Below are 23,535 nucleotides of genomic sequence, written 5' to 3'. Positions count from 1 at the left end.
TTAAAAGAATATTTGATGACTACAGCACCCAAAAGCTTTTCCTGGTAAACAAAAATGAAAGAATGATAAAATTTAGGCTAAGCTAACAAAATAATAGGTGCCACATTGCAAAGCAAGGTTGTATAATTCACAGATATAACATATTAAGTAATTGTGCTGTGGTTCTCACACGGAGGGCTAATGTCCATGTATAATCAGTAACAGAATGAAACAGATGATTTCAACAGCATCACTGGAGTATTTGTGGCTTTCTCTCCACCATAGGTAAGGGGAGAAAATATCCACTTTCACCTCAAGCCAAGTGAAAAGGACTTCAAAAGATCTAGAGTTTTATATGTGTCTTCTGAAGTTTGAGGGAGTAAGGAATTGGTCCCTGATATGTGCTTAAGAAACCTAAAAGCAAGAGGCTATGCTCTCAACCTGGGGCTAGGGCAAACACAAAGGAACCAAATAACTCTGGAGAGTAAGTTGTGCTTTGTAATAAAGAACACATGATTTTTCTGGTATAGTCACTCTGGAAAACAGTATGGAAGTTCCTCGAAAAGTTAAAAATAGACTACTCTACTATCCAACAATCACATTACTGGGTATTTATCTGAATAACACAAAAACACTCATTCAAAGGGATACATGCACCCCTATGTTTATAACAGCATTATTTACAGTAGCCAAGATATGAAAGCAACCCAAATGTCCATCAACTGATGAATGGATAAAGACAATTTGGTATATTGGGGCACCTAGGTGGCTCAGTCAGTTAAGTGTCTGACTTCAGCTCAGGTCATGATCTCATGGTTTGTGAGTCTGAGTCCCCATCAGCCTCACTGCTGTTAGCACGGAGCCTGCTACAGATCCTCTGTACCCCTCTCTTTCTGCCCCTCCCCTGCTCTCTCTCTCTCTCTCTCTCAAAAATAAATAAACACTAAAGAAGATATGGCATATATATACACACACAATGGAATATTATTCAGCCATCAAAAATAATGAAATCTTGCCATTTGCAACAACATGGATGGAGCTAGAGAGTATTATGCTAAATTAAGTCAGTCAGAGAAAGACAATTACCACATGATCTCACTCATATGTGGAATTTAAGAAACAAAAGAAATGAGTAAAGGTGGGGGTGGTGAAAGAGAACAAACCAAGGTACAGACTCTAAGCTATGGAGAACAAACTGATGCTTAGAAGGGAGGTGGGTATGAGTATGAGTTAAGCAGGTTTAAAAAGTGCACTTGTGATGAGCACCAAGTGATGTATGGAAGTGTTGAAACACTATATTGTATACTTGAAGGTAATATAACACTGTTGTTAACTATATTGGAATTAAAATGAAAACTTAGGGGTGCCTGGGTGGCTCATTTAGTTGAGTGTCTGACTCTTGGTTTCAGCTCAGATCATGGTCTCATGGTATGTGAGATTGAGCCTGTGTCTGTCAGTATAGAGCCTACTTAGGATTCCTTCCCCCTGTCTCTTTGCTCCTCCCCAGCTCATGCTCTCTGTCTGTCTGTCTCTCTCTGTCTCAATAAATAAATATTTTTCAAATGTTTCATTTGTTTAAAAAACTTGAAAAATTAAAACTTAAAAAAAAACATGATTTTTTTTTCATATAGTAAGAAAACCCTTAGAAAGGTATCAGCCAGGAGTCAAGAGCTCTGCCTCAGGTAGAGGGGCAAGAAGCTTGACTAAAATTTGGAAACAACAACAGAAAGTTAATAGAGGAATTGCCTACATTATTGTAACTTCATATGGAAGTTCTCAGTAGCAAAATATCTGAGAAAACCACAAGAGCTCCAAAAGGAACTTATTACCATAGAGAAGTTGCCAAACCAGAAGACAAGTCCAGATACGTAGAATCCTAGTCACCCAAGACTGTATTTCCCCGTAATCCCCTCTTCCCCTGGACCTGAGATTCATATAACTTTAACTTTGGTATGAGAGAGAAAAGGCAGAAGAGGTAATCAATATGGGCGCCTGGCTGCCTCAGTCAGTGGAGCATGCGGCTCTTGATCTCGGGATCATGAGTTTGAGTCCCACATTGGATGTACAGATTACTCAAAAATAAAATCTTTTTAAAAAAAGAGGTAGTCAATAAAAGCAAAAAGGAGCCTAAAACGTGCCACCCTCTTTACCCTTCAGTCACTCATCTAAAAGCAGACTTCAACTGGGAATGATGTTCAGAGAGTTGATTATTTCAATGATAGGGATATTTTATTATTGAAAAAAGATAGCTCTTGTGATTAAAAATGACTGAAACTTCCACAGATAGTGGGCATGAAGGCCAGGAATGCAATGGAAAAGTTGTTTTCCGTTTTACAGATTCATCAAATCATACTCCAATCAAAAACAGTTACACAGGGATAGATTGTGGGAAGCTTTGAAGATCCAGGAGAAAGCAAGACTCATCTTCAAATAGAAATCGGCCTAGGTATAGGTGAAAGTGTATAAGAACTGGTTGGAAGAGTCCCACACTAGTTGCTGTTTCAGTATTGAGCCTGCTCTAAAAATGTGCACTTGCAATCCATTCAGAGGGTTTCAAGTACAGTAAATACAAAATTAAGCATGGGACCAGTGATATACTGTTGATCCTCATCATTCATACATTCTGTAATTTTTAGTTCACCTACTCACTAAAATTTATTTGTAAACCCAAAAGCAATACTCATGGTAGTTTCATGGTGATTCATAGACATGCAGAAAGGCAAAATACCTGAGTCTCCCAACATTCATGACCCCAGCTGAAGTTGAACAAGGCAACATTCTGCTTTATTCAGCTTTCATAATTATAAGAAAGTGCCCTTCTCAAGGTTTACTTAGTGCTGTGTTTTCCACATTTTTGTGCTTTTTGCTGATTTCACAGTGTAAAATGTCACCCAGATAAAGTGCTGAAGTGCTATCTGGTGTTCCTAAGCATAAGAGGGCTGTGATATGCCTTACAGAGAAAATACATGTGTTAGATATGCTTCATTCAGGCATAAGTTATAGTGCTGATGGCCATGAATTCAGTGTTAATGAATCAAAAATATATTTTAAAAAAATGTCTCTACAAGGATCTGACTTAAAAAAAGGACATATATTGATCAGTTCAGGAAAATGTTGTGAGTACAGGTTTTCAAGTACAGAGGCTTACCCATGTATTTCCCCTATGAGCAGTGGTCAGTATTGACAACGACTAACAGACCATAATTATCGCAGATAACAAGGATCGACTGTATCTACTCAGTATTTATGGAATATATTTGCCTTTGTGTTGTAATGTGAATATGTAGGAAAGGAATCTTGAATGCACTCTGGGCTTACTCGCAGCACTTGAGGAAAAGGAATCTGCTTAAACAAGGAACATTAAATTCTATCAACTGCTTTTGTTCCTGAGCTTCTCTTAATTAAGGAGCTGCTCTTGGTGGAGAAGCCATATTGGAAAGCAATCACAACTTCTCCACCAAGAAAGATTAGGACCCACTCAGAGAATAGCCACCCCTGGGTTGAAGGGAACTTCAGAGTCAGGAGGTTAAGTAAGCTGGGAGATTAACTATAAACCCTCCCAGCTGTGACTTCTTGGAGGACCTTGAGGGTATTACAGTAAATGCCATATTAGAACACACCTGCTCTCTCCATTTGCTCACACAAGCTCCATCACACCAGGCCTGAGGAGAGGTCATCAGGAGTCAGTGACTCTCCTCCACCTCTGCAGGCCTCATTTCATGTCAAGGTGGAAAATGGCATCAGAGCTAACATTTCTCTAACCATCCCTTCACAGAATAATGAAGCCCCTTTGGTGACTAATGGCTTAATCCTGTTCAAGGAGGACTAAAAGTTTGAAATAACCAACCAAAGTGTTGTAAATATTGACAAATTGAGTGTAACCTAATCACATTTCCAAGGCAATGTCGTAAGATAACTTCCTCTTAATATAGTGTTCTAGAGGATTGAAGAATAAGATGAAACAGCAACAATGCCCAAGAGGTTGGATTTGCACTATCTGGATTTTTCTGAAGTGTGTATTAGGTGTTTTATGAAAAGAATTTTCATAATTTTTGGTTTAATGCAAATAGTATCCTCTAAATATGTCACTTGAAATACAAAATCTATAAATAACTTACCAAACTCAACACCAAAAAACCAAATAATCCAGTGAAGAAATGGGCAAAAGACATGAATAGACACTTCTCCAAGGAAGACATCCAGATGGCCAACCAACACATGAAAAAAGGCTCAACACCACTCATCATCAGGGAAATACAAATAAAAACCACAATGAGATACCACCTCACACCTGTCAGAATGGCTAATGTTAACAACTCAGGCAACAACGGATGTTAGTGAGGATGCAGAGAAAGAGGATCTCTTTTGCACTGCTGGTGGGAATGCAAGTTGGTGTAGCCACTCTGGAAAACAGTATGGAGGTTCCTCAAACAATTAAAAATAGAACTATCCCACGACCCAGCAATTGCACTACTAGGTATTTATCCAAGGGATACAGGTATTCTGTTTCAAAGGGGCACATGCACCCCAATGTTCATAGCAGCACTATAAACAATAGCCAAAATATGGAAAGAGCCCAAATGTCCATCAATGGATGAATGGATAAAGAAGATGTGGTCTATGTATATACAATGGAGTATTACCCAGCAATCAAAAAGAATGAAATCTTGCCATTTGCAAGTACGTGGATGGAACTAAAGGGTATTATGCTAAGCTAAATTAGTCAGAGAAAGACAAATATCATAGGACTTCACTCATATGAGGACTTTAAGATACAAAAGAGATGAACATAAGAGAAGGGAAGCAAAAATAATATAAAAACAGGAAGGGGGACAAAACATAAGAGACTCTTAAATATGGAGAACAAACAGAGGGTTACTGGAGGGGTTGTGGGAGGGGGGGATGGTCTAAGTGGGTAAGGGGCATTAAGGAATCTACTCTTGAAATCATTGTTGCACTATATGCTAATTAACTTGGATGTAAATTTTAAAAATAAATTAAAAATAAATAAATAAATAAATAAATAAATAAATAAATAAATAAGTCACTTTAATACTCAGAAAGGAAAAAAAAAGGTTTGTGGCTCTTAATTATATTATGTAATCCATATTAAAGGTACCAAGTGTGAAATTTAGCTAGGATGAAAATTTCAGCTGTGGCTCTGTATTAATTATAAAACAAGGAGTCTCCGACAACAGAGAATACAAAACTGTCTAAGCTGTAACATCATTATGTTTTCATTGTGTCAATTCTGTGACATGCAACAGTTCTGCTTAATACACACTCCCAGTCCAATTTCATAACTAATTACTTAAAATAGAGCACATCTTTCTGCTCAAAGTTAGAAAATATATTTGATTTAAAAACTGAAAACAGAACTTTATAAATATTTTGTCTACTTATAAAATGTTTTAAGATACAAATAATTCATGTATAACTATTAAAAAGCAATGTGAAATCCTATTGAAAGCATTTTTGTGGTTTATAAATCGGTTTTTGCACTAGCTTGTGTTCAGGTGGAATTGGCAATGCTATTGATATTTGTATCAATTAATCAACGTGTTTCTTATGCTTTTGAGCATTCTTAACACTAAATAAGCACTTGGTAGGAAGCCATGATTTTTCTTCTCAAGAAGTTTATAATCCTGGTGAAACATAAGAAACATGGAACAGAAGCACATATAAGCCCAAATCATGAGCTGCACTCAAGAAAGGAGAGGTAGAGTGAGATAAAATGGGCTTAGGAAATCCCTAGAAAAGCTTTCTTTTTTAAAATTCTTTTTTAAACTGAGAACAAACTGAGGGGTGATGGGGGGTGGGAGGGAGGGGAGGGTGGGTGATGGGTATTGAGGAGGGCACCTTTTGGGATGAGCACTGGGTGTTGTATGGAAACCAATTTGACAATAAAGTTCATATATTAAAAAAAAAAGAAAAAAAAAGAAAAAAAATAAGTAAATAAATAAAATTCTTTTTAAATGTTTACTTATATTTGAGAGAGAGACGGAATGTGAATGGGGAAGGGACAAAAAGAGGGGGAGACACAGAATCTGAAGCAGGCTCCAGGCTCTGAGCTGTCAGCACAGAGCCTGATGTGGGGCTCAAACCCACGGACAGTGAGATCATGACCTGAGCCAAAGTCAGGTGCTTAACCAACTGAGACACCCAGGCGCCCCTCTAGAAAAGCTTTCCATACAAAACTACAGACTCAATGGGATACATGCAACCCAATGTTTATAGCAACATTATCAACAATAGTCAAATTCTGGGAACAGTCCAAATGTCCATCAACTAATGAACGGATGAAGAAGTTGTGGGGAGCACCTGGGTGGCTCAGTCAGTTAAGCATCCAATTTCAGTTCAGGTAATGATGTTGTAGTCCATGAATTTGAGCCCTGTGTCAGCCTCTGTGGTGCTGACAGCTTGGAGCCTGGATCCTGCTTCGGGTTCTGTATCTCCCTCTCTCTCTGCCCCTCCCCTGCTCACGCTCTGTCTCTGTCTCTCCAATATAAAAAATAAACATTAAAAAATATTTTCTTAAAAAGTTGTGGCATAGATATGTGTGTGTGTATGAGAGAAATATATATATAAGAGAAAGAGAAAGATAAATACCATATGATTTCACTCATATGTGAAATTTAAGAAACAAAACAGATAAACATAGTGGGGGAAAAGTAGAGAAGCAAACCATAATATAGACTCTTTAGAGAGCAAACTGAGGTTTGATGGAGGGGAGGTCAGTGGGGGGTATAGGTTAAATAGATGATGGGGATTAAGATGGGCACTTGTGATGAGCAATGCGTGTTATATGTAAGTAACGAATCACTAAATTCTCTACCTGAAAACAATATTACGCTGTCTGTTAACTAACTGGAATTTAAAACAAACTTGAAACTACAAAAAAGCAAAAAAGCTTCCTGAATAGAACTAAGTATTTGTTTGATTAAAAAGTTAAAAAAAAAACAGAGACAATTGATGTTTTAGATAATAGAAGCCAAATTACCAATTAGGAATCAGCAGGAGAGATGGGCTTTGTCCTTGGAGGAATAAGGAAAAATAAAGTAGACTGGGATTATGAGTGGAGATCATGGAGGACCTCAATAGCAACAGCAGTATAGACTTATTTGACAAGAAATAGGAAGCCATCAGGGATCCTGACAAGAAGAATATCTCTACTTCTGTTCCTCTCCAATTCATCTTTCACACGAGTGTCATCTAAACATAAGCATGGTTATGAAATTTGGAATCCATATTTTGGCTATTACAAATAACACCGTAATAAATGATAGATTAATGTATATGTGGTATATATACACAATGGAATATTACTCAGTTATAAAAGAGTGAAGTCTTGCCATTTGCAACAACACGGATGAACCTAGAAGGTATACTGCCAACTGAAATAAGTCAAACACAGAAAGTCAGGAACTGTTTCCTACAATTGTCCATAAATCCTTGCTTGAGGTAAACCCTGCCTCAATATCCAAACTTACCGTTCCACTTGCATCCTCACCAATCCCTACTGACCTCTCTTCAGTTACTTTAACATTCTAAACTAGAGACTCTAACACAAGTTGTTCTCTCCAATCTAGAGCAACCTTCATTTTGCCATTCACAAAGCAAGCTCTTTATCACCCTTCAGATTTTAGCTTAAGGATGCTTTCTTTACTACTATATGTAGCCCTTAAACCCCATGCTTCACTCCTGTTATTATTCACTATCAAAACACCCTGTTTACTTAATTCATGGAATTTAACAGAAGTCATACTATCTATTTACATTTTTATTTGCTTATTGTCTAACTGCTTTGTGATACTGTAATTTCTATGGAAGTAGACAATATGTCTGCTTTCTCACCACTATATCCTCAAGTAACCTAGTAATTATATCTCAAACACTAGCACAGTTTCTGGTTCTGAAAGTTGATAAACTTCTAGCTATATCGATCAGGGGGAAAAAAAGACACAAATTACCAATTCAGAAATGAAAGAGAGGATATCAATTTAGATTCCATAGACCTTAAAAGAATAATAAGTGAATATTACTATGTTATGTCTACAAATTTGATAACTTTGAGTTCAAGGACAGATTTGTAGTAAATCATGAATTAATAAACCTGACAAAGAAGAAATAGAAATTTTGAATAACCTCTTATCAATTACAGAAATTTAAATTGTAATTAAAAATCACCCTTAAAGAAAACTCCATGCACAGGTATCTTCTACAGTGAAATCTATAAACATTTAAGAAATAAATACCAATCCTTTCAGAAAATAGTAAGCTTATGTGTGTAAAAGTTCTGCATATCACTAATATTCAAGCACATATATTGTAGAGGTTGAGTACAGAGGCTTTGCTATCAGACTATCTGAATTTAAGTCCTAGATCTAAGGTCCCAGTTCCAAGTCCCAGATCCAAATCCCAGTTTCTTTATCTTTTAAAATAGGGGCAAATAAAAAACCCCAACTAATTAGATTGTTGTGAATACTAAAAGCAATAACAAAGGTAAAGCTCAATAAATGTCAACTGTTATTAGCTTATATCCCGAGATCTTATCAAATCCCTTAATAACACTGCAGCAAATAATTTGCCCCATAAAACACAGTAAAGTATAACCAAAAAAATTTAAACAATCCCTTTAGGCTCTTAATGATTCCATAATACATATGACAGAAGTCATTTACAAGGCTATTAAAATAAATTTTAACTCGAAAATAAACTCTACCATATATTAATTTTAACTTACTGTAGCATGTTAACTGTGTATTCGCCTAGTGAACTTTTTTAAGAGACTTTATTTTTTTAGAGAAGTTTTAGGTTCACAGCAAAATTAACAGGAAAGTACAGGTATTTTCCATATTACCCCTGCCCCTACGCATTATCAACATCTCCCACCACAGTGGTACATTTATTAAAATTAATGAACCCATACTGACACTTCATAATCACCCAAAGTCCATACTTTATATTAGAGCTCACTCTTGGTGTACATTCTATGTTGGGACAAGCATATCATGACATATATTCATCATTGTGGTATCATACAGAATATTTTCACTGCCTTAAACATCCTCTGTGTTCCACCTGTTAACCCCTCCCCGCTGACCAACCCTTGGCAATGACTGATCTTTTTACTCTATCCTTAGTTTTGTATTTTTTAGAATCCTGTATAGTTGGAATCATACAGTATGTAGCCTTTTATATTGGCTTCTTTTCACTTAGTAATGAGCATTTAAGTTTTCTCCATGTCTTTTCATGGCTTGATAGCTCATTTTTTTATAGCACTGAATAACATTCAGTTGTCTGGATGTACTATAATTTATTCATTCACAGAGTGAGAGACATCTTTGTTGCTTCCAGGTTTTGACAATGATCAGTAAAACTACTGTAATCATCCCTGTATGGGGTTTTGTGTGGACATAAGTTTTCATCTCCTTTGACACCAAGGAGCACAATTGCTGGATGGTATGGTTACAAGTTTGTTGAGTTTTGTAAGAAACCACCAAACTATCTTCCAAAGTGGTTTTACCATTTTGCATTCCCAGTAGCAGTGAATGAGAATTCCTATCATTTCACATCCTCGTCAACATTTCCTGTTGTCAGTGTTCTGGATTTTGGCCATTCTAATAGGTGTGTAGTGATATCTTACCGTCGTTTTGCATTTCTCTGATATAGGATGTGGAGCCATCTTTTCATATACATATTTGCAGTATGTATATCTTCTTGGTGAGGTGTCAAGGTCTTTGGCTTCTTTTTAAAATCTATTTGTTTGTTTTCTTATTGTTGAATTTTAGAGTTTTTTGTATATTTTGGATTATGGTCCTTTATCAGATGTGTCTTTTGCAAATATTTTCTCCCAGTCAGTGACTTGTCTTCTCATTCTCTTGATACTGACTTTCTCAGAGAAGCCTCTTTTTTAATTAAAGCATAATTAACATACAATGTTATATTAGTTTCGGGTGTCAATATATTGATTCAACAATACATTAGTGCTTACAACAATAAGTGTAGTCACTGTCTGTTACCATGCAATGTTATTACAATATTATTGACAATATTCTCAATGTTGTATTTTTCATCTCCATGACTTACTTACTTTATAACTGGAAGTTTGTACCTCTAAACCCCTTCACCTATTTCATCCATGCCCCCCACCTTCCTCTCCTAAAGCAGCCACCAGTTTGTTCTCTGTATTTAAGAGTCTGGTTTGTTTGTTTTGTTTTGTTTTTAAGATTCCACACATAAATGAAATTGTATGGTATTTGTCTTTGTCTGTCTGACTTACTTCACTTAGTATAATACTCTCTGGGTCTATCCATGTTGTTGCAAATGCCAAGATTTCATTAGTATTTATGGCTGAATAATATTCTATTGTGTATATATACCACATCTTTTTTATCCATTCATCTGTCAATAAGCACTTGGGGTGCCTCCATATCTTAGGTATTGTAATAAATGCTGCAATAAACATAGGGGCGCATATATCTTTTGAATCAGTGGTTTTGTTTCCTTTGGGTAAATACCTAGTAGTAAGATTACTGGATCATATGGTATTTCTATTTTCAATTTTTTGAGGAACTTTCATACCGTTTTCCACAGTGGTTGCACCAATTTGCATTCCCACCAACAGTGCACAAGGGTTCCTTTTTCTCCACATCCTCCTCAACATTTGTTATTTCTTGTCTTTTTTATCCTAGACATCCTGACAAGCATAAGGTTATATCTCATTATGGTTTTGATTTGCATTTCCCTGATGATTAGTGATGCTGAGCATCTTTTCATGTGTCTATTGGCTAACTATATGTCTTCTTTGGAAAAATCTCTATTCAAATCCTTGGCACATTTTTTAATCATATTGGTTTTTTGGTGTTGAATTGTGTTAAGTTCTTTATATAGCTTACATACTAACTCCTTATCAAATATATTATTTGCAAATATCTTCTCCCATTCAGTACATTGCCTATTTTGTTGGTTTCCTTCACTGTGCAAAAGCTTTTAATTTTGATGTAGTCCTAACAGTTTATTTTGCTTTTAGTTCCCTTGCCTCCGAAGACATATCTAGAAAAATGTTGCCAAGGCCACTGTTTCTTTCTAGGAGTTTTATTGTTTCAGGTTTCACATTTACGTCTTCAATCCATTTTGAATTTATTTGTGTGTACGGTATAAGAAAGTGGTCTAGTTTCATTCTTTTGCATGTAGGTGTCCAGTCCAGTTTTATTATCTTTCTCAGATAAGAATTTTCTTTCTTGGATCATGTCTTTGGTGTTGTATCTAAATTAATGAACTTTTTTTTTTTTTTTTTTTTTGAGAGAGAGAGAGAGAGAGAGAGAACACACAAGCCAGAGAGGGACAGAGAGAGAGAGAGCATGAGAATCCCAAGCAGGCATCGCATGGTCAGTGTAGAGCCTGATGCAGGGCTCAGTGTCATGAACCATGAGATCATGATCTGAGCTGAAATCAAGATGCTTAACCAATTGAGCCACCCAGTCACCACAAAATTAATTAACTTCTTACACTTTTTCAAAATGTGTTTAAAATCTGAAAATAAATCCATATTGAGATACAAGTGTTGAGCAGTGAGCTAGACATTCACTAAGGAAGTAGAGAAATGTATAAAGTCAATATGACTTAAAATATTCCCCAACACTCCCCTAATCATTGCATACCAGAGATGGGGCACAAGCTTGGGCTGGATAGTTCACTTGTTAAGAATTGGCAGGTGAGAGCCAGCAGTAAGCAACACTGCTCACAGCCAGGGAAATAGTCACCTTGGGGGTCAGGGAACTACTACTCAGCATACCACCCCCAAAGTAATTTTTCTTGATATATTGTTAGATTTGTTTCATTTTTTTAAAGTAATAAATTTCCAAGTGTTACAAATTCTAGCCCCAAGTGTGAAGAGAATACAAAAAAGGTAATTGCAGGAGAAAAGAAAAGCAAATACTTTAAAGCTGTTGATAAATCTACCTTTTAGAGCTTATAAGTATCAAAATCACTTAAAATAGCAAAAATTGAGTAATCTGTGTTTATGGAAGCACAACTGTTTATTATAAGTAAAGCAATTCAATCAAAAAGATTTTTCTGTCAAGCACCATAAGTTGTTACATTTTTCAACAACATTGGAAGAATCTAGCATGTCACCACATTGCTCTTATATTACCTTGGTGCTCTGTAAAAAATGGCGGTTAACTTGGGAAGGAGAGTGTAGGTGGTCCAAGCTGAAGCTTTGAGACCATACCTAGCCTTTAGCACAGAAAATGACCTTAAAAGCACACACCCCATGGGACCTCCTCTATGGACACACGTTACTTCCAATATCTATATTGAAGAGCTAATTTATATGAAATATCTTTTTATTAAGAAATATTTCTAGGAGAGTAATCATTTAAAATTAGATACTCAATGTTATTTATTATAGTTTTCATCCTGACATTTTCTTATTTAAACTAAGGCAAAATATATTTCCCATATTACAAATACACAAGAAAACAAATACTCTTGTTCTTCAGTGATTAATAATAAAGACAATAAAGACTACAAAGGGAGAACATGACCTGATTTTTAATCTGATTTTGTGAATTAATAACTTACTGATAGAGTCAAAATTTGAATTGACTTGAAAATATAATCTTAACATTTCTCTAAATGAAAAAAAGATGAAAAGTTACATGAAAAGTTACAATGTAACACCTAGGCTGTGGTATAGATTGCACTTTTTCTACAAAAGAATATTTATTTGCTATATAGAGAGCTATAATCATAACATAGGTTGCTAAAATAAAAAGCATGACATTTACAAACATAAACACTAGAATAGGTTACAGGGATTATTGTGCGTATACTAGGAAATGTAAACAAAGAGACATACTTATTAGGAATACTAACTCCATATTTGATAAACCAAATTTCAAATATAAACCACTGGCTAATTTCAACTTTAAAGTAAAGACATTGTTTCAAATATACTGTGTAGATTATCTCATGTCTCATTTATGTTTTAGAAAATAAAAGTCTTTCTTGTTATTAGTATCATTGTTGTTTCCTCAAGAGAAAGCTCATCCACCCACCCTGACACATAAAGGTCACTGACATGTGAAAGTCAATATGGAGACTGGCTTTCTGTAAATCAGATTAATGGTAATGAATGTCCATTCAGTCACTATAATATTTTGTTCCATTATGTGGTTATGCTACCATTTATATCCATTCTACTGTTACTGGACACTTAGAAGGTTTACAACATTTCTACCAAGAAAAATGCTATTGTGAATAATCTTATAAATGCCTCTTGGTACATATATGTGCAATATTTGTACTCTCAAAATCAGTACATAATAATGCCACATTCTTGCCAAAATACTGTATTTTTCCACTTTTTAATGTTTTTTATCTGGTGGGCATGTACTGGTATTTCATTATATAAATATAATTTATATTTCCCTAGTAACTGATGAGATTGAATATTGTGTTTTGGTCACTATTATTTCCTCTTTTATAAAATAAAAAATCCAGGGGCGCCTGGGTGGCTCAGTCGGTTAAGCATCCAACTTCGGCTCAGGTCATGATCTCGCGGTTTGTGAGTTCAAGCCCCGTGTCAGGCTCTGTGCTGACAGCTCAGAGCCTGGAGCCTGTTTCAGATTCTGTGTCTCCCTCTCTCTCTCTGACCCTCCCCCGTTCATGCTCTGTCTCTCTCTGTCTCAAAAATAAATAAACGTTAAAAAAATTTTTTAAAAATTAAAAAAAATAAAATAAAATAGTCCAATTATACCTTTGAATGTTTAAAATTAGAGTTACAAGACAAAATATTTCCCTTCCTCCTAATAATTATTTGGAGTATACTTTCCACTGTAAAAACAAAACAAACAAACAAAAACAGAATGTTGAAACCTTACTTGTGCAATAGTCAATGCATATTTATTAATTTCCTACTATGTTCTAGGTGGCCTCTGGAGAAAAAAAAAAACATGGTATCAGATAACTACCAGAAATTAGAAGATTACCACTCTTTAAAAAAATGAATAATTAAAGTTTCCTCAAACTTCCACCATCTGCCCCAATTCTATCAAGAAAAAGAGTAAATCTCTGTCTATTTAAGCCACATGGAAATTCACCTAGTATTATAAAACAAAATGTCAACTCAGAAAGAAAAGCATGTGAGGGCAGTGAAAACACTTAAGACCTATTTTCACTCCATTCTTAATGAAGTACAGAAATGTATAAAATGAGTGTGGCATAAAACATTCTCCACCCCCACCCCAGTCATATTGCATGCCAGAGAGGCCAACAAATTGGGCTGGACAGCTCACTCACTCAGTGAGGAAACATAACTTCTGAATCACTGTAGCTTACAACCTTTTCCACAACATTTCAAGTCTAACATAGACTATATTAATTAACTCCTAATAATAATAACTGGGTTAATTTATTCTGTAAACATTTCTTCAGTACCTACTGTATGCTAGAAACTACACGCTAGACATGGAATGAACAATGATGAGGAGACAAGTCCCCACCCTTTAGGGAAATTATAGTTTAATAATGAAAGTATAACATTTGGCCATGCAAATAAACCTATTCTGGTACTAAGACAATAATTTATATAGATGTCTACCGATAGAGACTCAAATAGATAATTGTAGACTTTTACTTGGTGTATCAGAAAAGGCTTCACAGAGAAAGTTGAAAAGTGAATGGGGAGAGAGAGGTACAAAAAAAGGGGAAGAGCATTAGCACAAGCACATGAAACAGCAGCCCAGTAAGAGAACTACAGGTGATTTGGCATAGGTGGGGTTTAGAGCACAATATAGAAGACAAGGGGGCCAAATAGTAAGGATCTGGTACAGCACTCTGGGGAGTTTGGAAATGTTATATGTGTTTACATAGAACAACATACACATTGCATCAAAAAGGAAGGAGATTACACACTCAGAAGAAATTATTAAGAGGATTTTAATAAAGGGATTATTTACAGAAATATAGACAGGGTTGAGGGAAATCTACAGGAGAGTGAAGGATAAGTAGCTGGAACCAAGGACAGGTACAGCAGGAAGTTGTTACTGTAATAGGCCTGATGGCCCTAGGGAAAGGAGGGATCCTTGATATCTTGAAAGGGCTGTAGTTGTAGAAGGGCAGTTCTACTGCATTCGGTAGAAGGAAACAGACAACCTAGTCTATTTGGAAAGAAAAGATCCAAAGGAATAACTGACCTCACTCAGTCTGCTTCCATCCATTGTCACCTTCTAGTGTCTCCTATTGTACTAAATACAACCAGAAAAGATTCAGAAAGAGTGGCTGACACAATTTATAAAGTTCATCCCGCTGGCACAAAGAGCAGAGTGGAAAAGAATGAAGACATGTGTATGAGTGTGTTTGTGTGAGTGCATGTGCATGTGTGTGTATCTCACCTACTATGTGCAAAACATTATACGTTTATGCATTTCATATACACTAGCTCTTTAAGCTTCTTAAAAATCATGAGAACTAGATATATTTACCACCTCCTTAAAAATAAACATAGGTTAGATAAATTATTTATGATCACATATCTAGCAAGTTGCAAGCTGGGTTTTCAACTCAATACTTCTTGACAGGAATGATTTACTCTAAAAGTTGTTTTTTTCCCTTCAACCAAGAGCCAATATTGCATAGTATTATGGTGAAACATTTGAGGCATACCATTAAAACAAAATACACTAAAAAGGTGGTCACTGTTCACACAATTATTTATTTAATACTATTTTAATGCTATTTTTAATGCATTAAGATAAATGAAAACAAAATATATCTCTTTAAAAGAAGATAAATTATCATTATTCCTGGATAGTTTCATGACACAAATAATTAAAAGAAACTCAATTCAAAATCTATTGGAATTAATAAGAGTTCAGTAAGGCAGCCAGTCATAAACATATATATAAACCTAGTTAAATAGCTTTCACATATACTTATAATGTTTGGTTAGAAAATACAATGATATGAAAGTGGCTAAGATATCAGATCCTAAAACTTCCTGAAACAAAGAAAAAGTCATTTTTAATCTATTTGAGATAATGGATGCTAGCTAAATTTATTGTGGTAATCCTTATAGAACACATGTAAGTCAAGTCATTAGGCTATACAACTTAAATTTATACAGAAGACATTCTTTAACATTTTAGCCATTCTAATAAATGTGTAGTGATATATCATGATTTTAATTTGCACTTCTCTAATGAATAATGATGTTGGTATTTTCATGTACATACTTGTGCTTAATATATATTCTTTGGTGAAATATTTATGCAAATATTTTGCACACTTTAAAAGAAAATGGGAAAACAATTGCAAAAATATTGAGGTTTCTTTATATTTTATGTAAATTCCTTTATTAGATACATGCTTTGGAAATACATTCCCAGTCTCTGGCTTATATTTTCATTCTCAACAGAGTGTCGCAAAAAGCAGAAATACTTAATTTTTATGAAATTTAACTTACTCAGTTTTCTTTTATGAATCATGCTTTTGATGCTGCACCTAGGAAAGGTTTGGCAAGATTTGGCAAGAATGTAGAGGAACTAGAACTCTCATAAACTAATGGTGAGAATGTCTAGTGGTGCAAGAAATTTGGAAAACAGTTTGGCAATTTCTTAAAAAGTTCAACATGCATTAGCCATATGATCAAGATGTTCTACTTCCAGGTGTTTCCTTAAAAGAAGTGAAGGCAAACACCCATGTTAAGACTTGGATATGAATGTTTATAACAGCTTTGTGTAATAGCCTAAAACCAGAAACAATCCAAATGTCCATAAATTGATGGATAGATAGATAAACTGTGGTGTGTTAATATAGTGCATTACTATACATGGGGAAAAGAAGAATGAATTATTGATACAAAACACAACATGGATGAATCTCCAAATAACTGTGCTAAGTGAAAAAGCCAGACTAAAAAATAGTATATACTGTATAATTCCATTTATACACAATTCTAGAAAATGTAAACTCATCTATAGTGACCAAAAGCAGTTTAAGTGTTTGCTTGGAGACAGGGGGTGAGATATAAGAAAGGGGGTGGGAAGAAGAAAGAAATAGGGAAGTACACAAGGAAATTCTTGGGAATGATGGATATGTTCATGATCTTGATTGTGGTGATGCTTTCATAATGTATACATGTGTCAAGACATTTCAAATAGTAAACTTTAAAATATGCATTTTATTATATGTAAATTATGCCCCAGTAAAGAGGTTACTAAAATGTGCTGTATATGTTATGTATACACATTTATACATATCTGTACAAAAATATATACATATTTTTTCCTTCTTCATTAGGTACTTGTCAAAATCTAGCATGACCTGGAAATATATATTGGAACGTATATATTTTGGGCAAAATCCTCTTGTGAAGATTTATTCTCCACTGCATAAATGGTACTATCTCCATATTATAGCCATAATACATATAAAGCTTTTTAGATCAACAATACATAATTAAAGCACAATAGAAAACATGGATAAAGGCTATGATCATATAGCTCACATCAACACAAATAAATACAAATAGTCAATAAGTGAATGAATACAAATAGTCAATAAATAAAGAAAAATTTAGCTCAAGAAGGAAGCAAAGAAATGAAAATTAAAATAATTATGTAATATCTTTTACTGTTGTTCTATGAAATTGAATTTTTTAAAGCTAATGTTCACTGCTAGGGACAATATTAATTAGTTTACCCTTTCCAAAAATAAATGTAGCTAAAAATATCAAGTGCCTTTAATATTATCTGTCTTCTTTTACCTACCAGTTATTCCATTTCAAGGAAATTATTCTAAATAACCAGAAATCTAATAATTGCTCTTAGCTGAAAAATCAGTTTCTATTGCTTTCAAATAAGAATTATAAATGCAAAAAAATAGGAACTGTAAAATTATTAAATGTTTGTAATATCAAATAGCAAAGGGTGAGAATGATATTTGAAAATTTTAGCCATAATAATTATTATTAAATACATAGAGAATAAATGCTTCAAAGAAGAATTCTAGCCAATATAGTTTTCAGGTCTGGCTTGATGACAAGGATCTAATGCAGAAGAAAGAGCATTGACCCATATGCTGATGGAATAACTTGCTGTACAGCAAGCCCAATGTAGTGGCTCATTTTGAAACTAAACTCCACGGAGATCATGAGATAGAAAGTAGAGTTACAAACCCACCGAGGACCATAAAAGAATGTTGCAAACACATTATAGATTACTTACCACACTCTCTTTAGCCAAATCAAGGCATGCACAAGCCACAAGCATATCATGTCAACCCTGAATATTAAGAAACCAATTAAACCACTTTCTGCAAGAATAAATATTTAATAGATTAAACAGAAAGAGAAACAAATAAGGAATTCTATTCCAAGCGTTTAAAGACCACCAAATAGTTTACTATCTCTCTGCAATTAGACCCAGGATTTGACAGTTAAACAACAGTGACCATGCAGGCCTACACTCTACTAGAAACAACCAAATCTTTCCAAGAGTTTCTAGATATAGCATTACTTGGGTCTAGACTTGATTTCCTAAGTCTCTCCAAAATGGTTTTTTCATGCCATTAGATAACAACTCCCAGAGTACAAAAGCATCCTGCCATATATAATGCACAATTTTATTATACAGAAGAAATTAAGATACTTTGTTTGATAAAGTTAGAAGTAACTTCATGATGACATTGTCTGTGAGAATAATTACAGTAGGAAGGCAACTAATGTCCTTTGTAAGGGCATACATAAAATTTTTAACAAAAACTTGCATTTTTGTGGTATTTTCACTAAACAGTTGTTATAAGAAATATTTTTCATATTCCATTGTCTTATTATAATACAACACATGATAAAAAATCCCCATTAGAGTCATTCCATTCTGATCTCTCAGTGCACGATGTTTGCTTTCTATTGCACTTATAAATCTAATAAGTATTTATAACAAATATTTAGTAAAATATTTCCATGAAAAAAATATTCTAACTTGAAATGCAAAAATGAATAGCCACCCAAGACAAGAAGTCTTAGCTTTAACATTGACATCTATGTTGAAATAATATACATCATATTATGGACTTAATGTTTGTGTCCTCTCAAAATTTGCATGCTAAAATCCTAAGCCTCATTATTATAGTGTAAAGATATGGAGCCTTTGGGAAATGATTAGGTGATTAAGAATGGAGTCCTCATGAATAGGATTAGTGTCTGTGATATTGTGATTTATAAGAAATATATATTTAGTCATTCATTTGATCATTCAAATGGCCAAATATATATTTCTCACACATATTTGATCTTTCTCCACAGTTCCGAGCTCACAGCTCCCAAACCCTTGGAATTTCCTTAGTGTTAAGATTGACAAAGGTGTCTTGTTAATGAAGTAACTTTTACATCCCACCTGAGCATATGGGCTGGTTACCAAAGGAACCAACCGTGTGATTGAAGTGTTGGAGCTTTCAATCCCCCCTCACTCCCAACCCTTCCCAGCTCCCGGGAGGGGAGGGGGCCTGAAGACAGAATCAATCACCACTGGCCAATGATTTAATCAATTGTGACTTTGTAATGAAGCCTCCATAAAAACCAAAAAGGACAGGGTTTGGAAAGCTTCCAAGCTGGTAAACAAGAGGCGATTTGGGAGATTTGGCACACCCTGAGATGGCATGGAAGCTTCATGCCCCTTCCCACATACCTTGTCCTATGCATCTCTTTTATCTGACTGTTCCTGAGTTATATCCTCTTGTTTGTTTGTTTTGTTTCAAGTTTAATTTAAATTCTAGTTAGTTAACATATAGTGTAATACTGAGGAGTATTTGGTGATGCATCACTTACATATAAACCCCATGCTAATCATAAGTGCCCACTTAATTCCCATCACCCATTTAGTCCATCCCCCACCCATAATAAACAAGTGATCAAAGAAATAAAATGTTTCTCTGAGTTATGTGAGCTACTGACCAAATTAATCAAACACAAAAAGGGGGAAATAGAAACCTGTGATTTATAGCCTGGGCTTGTCACAAGCATGGGGGTAAGGAGTAGGAGGAGAGGTGATGTCTTGTAGTAGTGAACTCTTCATCTGTGGAATCTGATGCTATCTCCAGGTAGTGATAGAATTGAGTTGAATTCTCAAACACCCTGCTGGTTGGTATGGGGAACCCCCACAACTCCACACATGGAAATTGAGTCTCAGAATACCAAATTTAGTGCCCTTATAAAGAGACCCCAAAGAGTTCTCTCCCGTTCCTTCATGTGAGGACACTGCAAGACAGCCATCTGTGAACCAAGAAGGCCCTCACCAGATACAATCTGCCTTGACTTAGACTTCCCAGCCTTCAGAATTGTGAGAAATAAATTTTTATTGTTTAAAGCCACCCAGTCTATGATATTTCTGTTACAGCAACCCAAATTAACTAAGGCATCTGCACAGTGAAAAAAATAATTTTCACAAGAAGCATTGTAATAGAAATACAATATGGTGTATTGTAAAATACAGTTTGCTTATTCCAAACAAAAGAACAGTATAAAAATAAAATTTTTAAAAATCCTAGTTAATTTGGGATGAAATAGTCATTTATGAAACTTTAGTATGAAAATATTACTGGCAACTTTGTAAACTAATGTAATATATCATAAATAATTAATAGACATTATTTATTCATAAACTATAAGAGAAATTTGCATATTCTTTCTTGAAGAAATAAAAAAAGGGACACACTTATTCTGAAATACAGGAATCCTTTTATACTTCAAATGTAGCAAGCACATAGCAAACTCTTTTGTATAAAAACCTATCAAGATATGCAAGATTCTTTGGCAAAGGGAAGATGGAATTGTACAATGTACCGTGTATTATAGACTAAGTAATATACATGGAGCTTTACATTTTTAACTTTATTCAGGTTTCACAACAATGACCCTATAAGGTTAATAATTGTGCCCATTTGATTTTTTAATTTAATTTCATTTTAACCCCAGTATAGTTAACATACAGTGTTGTATTAGTTTCAGGTGTGCAATATAGTGATTCAACAATTCCAGACATCACCCAATGCACATCCCAAGTTCACTCCTTCATCTAATTGTGCCCATTTTATAGATTAGTAAATTGTGTATCAAGAGGTAGAAGTTCGCCCAAGATCACACAACCAGTTATTAGAGGAGTCCAGTTTAGAACCCAGGTCTCTGAGACTCCAGAGTCCAGGCATTTCACAATATGTGCATCCCAAATGTCACTTTGACTCATACTATTATAGACAGACCAAGATTCAGTGCCTTACTCTTCTATAATATCAACCTACTGCCAAGGAATCTTTAATTTCTTTCTATCTTTTGCTAACTCATCTCCTAAACACAAATTAACTCTCTTCATTTAGTTCCTGTCATATCATACATGATCACTGTTTTCTGTCAAAAATTGAAATTACTTGTAATATTCTGACCATTCTTTATTTTTTCTTTTTTAAAATCTTTTTTAAGTTTATTTATTCTGAAAGAGAGAGAAAGAGGCAGAGAGAGAGAGGAAGAGAGAAAATCCCAAGCAGGCTCCTCATCATCAGCACAGAGCTGGATGCGGGGCTCGATCCCATGAACTATGAGATCAGGACCTGATCCAAAATCAGAAGTCAGATGTTTAACTGACTGAGCCACCTAGGCACCCCACACCATTCTTTAATTAACCTATGTTCCCTTTTGGCTTGAAATAAACACTTTCTTTCCTACAGGTAAGTCCCCTCTCCCCAGTCAGTTTTCATCAAAACTCTGTATTTTTAACAGAATTAAACCCACACATTATTTTTCTCTCATCAGCATACAGCCTTAAAATATAGTTTGAGATTGTAATTCCTCATCTTATATGCCATTTCTTTGGAAAACAACAGTGTAAAAACCATATTGCATTTGGATTTCAAGCAGCCTGAATCTAAAAAGCAAAAATCCTCATGTCCTTCCAGGGAGCAATTCCTCTGAGTCATTCCTGAGAAGGGCTTTGCATCACTGCTCCACTGAAACATAATGATCTTCAGACGCCTCATTCTCTCAGAGGAAACATCTTTAATTGGAGAAAGTAGGAGAAAAAAACAATTGGGCCAAGTATTCTCAGAGGATCTTAAACTGCTTTTCACAGCTCATTTATAAGTTTGTCTCTTCCCTTACCCTTTCCACGACCCCCACAAATATACATGTATGTCACTTTTCTTTTCAGAAATTAGTCATTTATAAAGAAACCAATTATTTTTACCAAACCAATCCATAATTGCATTTTAAAAGCTGGTGGTGTTACAGGCAGTGCAATCAAATACAAACATGTGAGAGTGTTAGATCATTTGTCCAGGATATTAGCTGTTAGTGGTCAAGTTGAGCAAAGAATCTGATGTGCTTCCAGGACTACCAATTGAAAACTGCTCATGTCTTAAAAAATTAAATAAAATCAAGTTCTATACGTAGAATTCAGGCTACTGTCATCTCTGAGAGCAATTCCACAAAGCCTCCTGAGGTTACCCAAAATCTTCTGCACCCACAGTCAGCTCTCCACACATGACCTATTACTATTTAAATCATAATGCATCACTCCCTTTTTGCCAGTCACATCTAGATAAAAAATCTACCATGACCTACAGGACTCTAGGTGATGATCCAGTTCCTGGTAACATCCAAAGCCTCATTTCCACCTTTTCCCCTCAACCATGCATTTTCACAGCACTGGTCTTGTTGCTAATGTATTTTTTTCAATTTACAAAACATGTTGTCATCCTGGGCTCTCGCATTGTCTGCAATGCACTTCTCCAAGATATTCGATTGGCTCAGTCTCTTATTTCATGAAATTATCTGATCAACGTCACCTTTCAGAGAAGAGTTTTCTGATCATTTTCATCATGCCCTATCCCTCTATTCTGCATTAGCTTTTCTCCCTAGCATTTATCACTAACTGATATAATACATTATGTATTTATTATCTCTCTCTCTCTTACATTAGAATATAAGCTTCCATGAGGGTAAAGATATTGTGTGTTCAACACTGCGGTCCCAATACCAAGAACATTGCCAGAAACATACATAGAAGTCCAAAAGTATATGTTGAATTCATTAATTAATGGCTGCAAAATATTAAATCAGTCAAATTTATTTATAAATTAAAATTCCAAGTCATGTTTTAGTTCATAACTTTTGATGTTATTTATTCATGATGCATTTCCTCCTCCTTCTGAAATACTTTCTCTTTTGAAATGCTATCCCTTACCAATTGAATGTGAACTCAGTAAGAACTATCAATAAAAGTGTACTGCCCCCTCAGCAGTTATCTAAGGGATGGGTATAAAAACAAACTATAAAAATCTGGTTCCTTATCCCTGAAACTAAAGTGTGAGCCTAAAAACTCTCAAAATACTTGTAGCTGATTGAGTCCAGTGTTGTATTTGGAGAAGACATGCAGAGGTTATCTAGTTCATATCATTTCCAGCATCTAGTAGTTCTTCTATTTGGGGAGCTACCCAATATTCTTCCATAGGCTTCCCCCCTCTCCCCTACCCTGTTTGTTTGTTTGTTTGTTTGTTTGT

General features: G+C 35.0%; 1 protein-coding gene across 3 annotated transcripts in view; it reads right to left on the bottom strand.

Annotated features, from left to right (window-relative positions):
* Positions 1–23,535, bottom strand: part of CNBD1 (cyclic nucleotide binding domain containing 1) — a 457,457-nt gene that overhangs the window by 376,904 nt on the left and 57,018 nt on the right. The window lies entirely within an intron of this gene.

The sequence above is a fragment of the Panthera pardus genome, unplaced genomic scaffold (assembly GCF_024362965.1).
Source record: "Panthera pardus isolate Hobbes unplaced genomic scaffold, ASM2436296v1 HiC_scaffold_7, whole genome shotgun sequence".
Classification (NCBI taxonomy): Eukaryota; Metazoa; Chordata; class Mammalia; order Carnivora; family Felidae; genus Panthera; species Panthera pardus.
The sequence above is the reverse complement of the archived record's forward strand: the minus strand, read 5'-3'. Positions and strand labels throughout refer to the sequence as shown.